This window comes from Mus caroli, chromosome 3 (assembly GCF_900094665.2).
Source record: "Mus caroli chromosome 3, CAROLI_EIJ_v1.1, whole genome shotgun sequence".
NCBI lineage: Eukaryota > Metazoa > Chordata > Mammalia > Rodentia > Muridae > Mus > Mus caroli.
In genome coordinates, this window is record NC_034572.1 from 82,927,924 (window position 1) to 82,931,778 (window position 3,855).

At 45.7% G+C, this 3,855-nt stretch overlaps 1 protein-coding gene across 4 annotated transcripts in view; it reads left to right on the forward strand.

Moving 5' to 3' along the window:
- Nucleotides 1–3,855, forward strand: part of Nup210l (nucleoporin 210 like) — a 120,365-nt gene that overhangs the window by 56,480 nt on the left and 60,030 nt on the right. The window lies entirely within an intron of this gene.

Sequence of the window (3,855 nt, forward strand, 5' to 3'; positions counted from 1 at the left end):
TGAGACAGGGTTTCTCTGTGTAGCCCTGGCTGTCCTAGAACTAGCTCTGTGGACCAGGCTGGCCTGGAACTCACAGAGATCTATTTATCTGCCTCTGACTCCTGTGTGCTTGGATTAAATGTGTGTGGCACCACCACCCAGAGGGATTTTTTTTTTTTAAATAGAGTTGAGACAAGGGCTTAGACTCAATGAAAAGGGAAGAGTGAGCGAGCATATCGCTAGCATGCACGCATGGGTTCGATGCTTTGCTCATGGTGCACCCACATCCTTTCTGCCACCCTAAGTCCCTGTGATAATGGACTGTAAGCCCTTTCTTCCTTGTTAGTCAGGGGTTTTGTCATTGCCACAGGGACAGAACCCAGAACTAATGCTTCAGTCCAGGGGGAGCAGTTACACAATACACATCCTCTCAAACTCTAGACCCGTTTAAAAAACACTTCCCCACAGCTGTCTTATCTTAGCCCCTGGCAGCCACCATCCTTCTGTCTGTCTCTGTGACTTGCAGTACTCTCAGCACCTCATTTATGTAAAATCATATGCTATCTTTTATGATTGGAGTATTTTAGCACAATGCTGTCAAGTTTCATCCATGTAGAATTTCTAACCTTGAAAAACATTATTTATTTAGACAGGAGCTCCGTAGGTCAGGCTGGCTTTTAGCCAAGACTCACCCTGAATTCCTGATCCTAAAAGGAATGTGCTAGAATGACAAGGATGTTTCATCCTGCATGGCTTCCTTCCTTCTTAAGGCTTCATAATAGTCCAGTGTGTGTGTGTGTGTGTGTGTGTGTGTGTGTGTGTGTGTTCATGCATTCATTCACTGATGAACACTTTGGTTGTTCCCATGTTTTAGCTATTATTAAGAAGAGCTGCTGTAAATGTGGTTATAAAAACATCTCAAAACAGGTGTGCTGGCTTCTCTCAGTATCTCAGGACCTGAGAGGCTGAGTCAGGAGGATTGCCATGAATTTGAGCCCAGCCTGGAATCTAGAAAAAGACGACTTTGTTTCAAAGGAAGGAAGGAAGGAAGGAAGGGAGGGAGGGAGGGAGGGAGGGAGGNAGGGAGGAAGGAAGGAAGGAAGGAAGGAAGGAAGGAAGGAAGGAAGGAAGGAAGGAAGGAAGGTNGGTTTAACAGAATATACCTTAAGACCTTTTCCCCCAATTACCAGGAAGTGCATTTGCAGCCAGGTGGCAATGGCACCCTTTTACTCCCAGCACCCAGGAGGCAGAGGTGGGCAGATCGCTGAGTTTGAAACCAGCCTGGTCTACAGAGTGAGTTTCAGGACAGCCAGGGACTCACAGAGAAACCCTGTCTCAGGGGAGGAGCAGGAGTGGAATTGCTGAGTCCTGCATTAATTCTGTTAATGTGTTGGAGGAACTGCTACACCTCTCTGCGCATCAGAACCATTTCACATTCCTGCCAGCCATGTGCAGAGCCCCCTCTCTGCACCCTCACTAACAAAAGCCTTTCCATTCACTCATATGTCTGCTAGAGTTTTTCTAATAAAAATAAGCTTCAAGATTTGAGATGGCTCGTGGACTAAGAGCGATATCTCTGAAATTGTGAACGCCAGAGTTCTGATTCCAGCACCCACGTAATAAGACAGCTGAGGTCCCACACACACCTATAACCCCAACACTGAGTAGACCCAGACTGCATGATTGCTGGGACTTCTAGCTTACTGGGAAAAACAAACAAACATGCCCTTCACTCCCACCTGCAGGGCTCTAGATTCTGAGGGAAACTCTTTCTCAAAGGAGTAGAGCAGGGCAAGATGGAGGAGGCTGCCTCCTGCTCTCCGATGGCCTCTGCATGGAGTACTGTTAATTACCCAGTGGGTCCAACCAGTGGTGCCCATGGGTGTGTGGCTACTCACTAGGGTATGAACAACCTACCAGCAGCCACATCCTCTGAGGAGAGCGACTCTTCATCCCTTAGTAACTTTACCTGCCAAACGCTCCTGCTATAGAGGTGTGGGACCTTGGGGGTCCCATTCCCCATCCATACTGGAATTTTGACTATATAAGCTACCACAGTCCCTGAGTTGAGGTGGTTCACAATTGCCTGTAACTGCAGTTTCAAGAGATCGTCCATCTTCTGGTCTCTGTGGGTACCTGCACACGTGGGACTTACATGCACAGATACACACATAAGCACAACAGTCTTAAGGACTGGAGAGTCAGTAGGTAAAGAGAGCCTACTGTTTTCTCAGTACCTGGGTTTGGTTTCTCTAGAGGATCCTCACCTATGTCCTCTATGAACACTTGTACCCACTCCACCCACACAATTTAAAAAAAAAAAACCTTAACACAAAAATAATAAATCATTTCCAAAACACCAAGAAGCTGGTGGTGGCACGCGCCTGCAACCTCAGCAATAGGGAAGTAAAGGCAGGCAGATCTCTGAGTTCAAGGCCAGCCTGGTCTACAGCGTCATTTCCAGGACAGCCAAGGATATACGTAGAGACCCTGTCTCTTTCTCTCTCTCTCTCTCTTTTTTTTCTTTTTGTTTTTTTTGAGACAGGGTTTCTCTGTGTAGCCCTGGCTGTCCTGGAACTCACTCTGTAGACCAGGCTTGCCTCGAACTCAGAAATCCGCCTGCCTCTGCCTCCCAAGTGCTGGGATTAAAGGCATGCGCCACCACGCCTGGCAAGACCCTGTCTCAAACAACAACAACAAAGCTCCAAAGAATAGAGGAATGAGTGTCTGCTCATTTTCATTTCTTCAGCACATTCTGAAATCACAGACTTGTTTACTTTTATGCTTCAAACAAGGAAATAACTCTACTGTAACCACATAGAAGTCACTAGTAGTGTTCAGAACCTAAGATGGAGTGGATAATGTTTTTGGTATTTTAATCACATTAATTGGCTTATTTATTTATTTACTTACTCATTTATTTACTTGTGTGTGTGTGTGTGTGTGTGTATGTGTGTGTGTGTCTGACCCACTGTGAGTCTGAAGATCAGAGGACCGTGTGGGCTGTCAGGTGTGCCATTGAGTTCCCTTACCCACTGAACCATCTTGCCAGCCCCGCTAACAGTCTTTTATGTTAGCTTTGTGGTTTCATGTAATTTCAGTGCACACATGTGAGCCTTTGTGAGTAACTCATGCAGTAGTGTTCGGAGAAGCCTGGAGAGAGCCAGTGTCCTATTCTAATCTCAAGTGACTGGATGCACTTGGCTCACATATATGCATGCAGGCTGAATACTCAATATACATGAAATAAATATAAAATAAACTCTAAACAGTAAAATAAAATAAGACACCAATAGCGCAAGATTTGTTGAAAGAAAAGACTGAAGAAATTTGGTTAAATTTATGTATTTATTTTAAAAATTCAAAAACCATGGTGCATGTGCCGCAAAGTGCACAAGGAGGCCATGGGGCGACTTGCAAGAATCGGTTCTCTCCCTTTACAGGTGGGTCCAGGGAATGGAACTGAGGTGTGCAGGCATGGCGGCAAGGGCCTCCACCAGCTGAGCCGTCTTCTGGGCTGATGGTTCTTTCGCTTTTTGTTGTTGTTTGCTTGTTGTTGGTTTCGTGGGTTGATTTATTTTTGAGACAGGGTCTCTCTATGTAGCCCTGGATATCTTAGAACTTACTATGTAGTCTAGGTTGACCTCAAACTCACAGAGATCCACCTGCTTTTCCAACTCAAGCTGGAGTTAAAGGTGTGTGCCACAATGGCTAGCATGTTTTCATTTTGTTTTGTTTTTTGTTTTGTTTTGTTTTTTGAGACAGGGTTTCTCTGTGTAGCCCTGGCTGTCCTGGAACTCACTCTGTAGACCAGGCTGGCCTTGAACTCAGATATCTTCCTGTCTCTGCCTCCCAAGTGCTGGGATTAAAGGCATG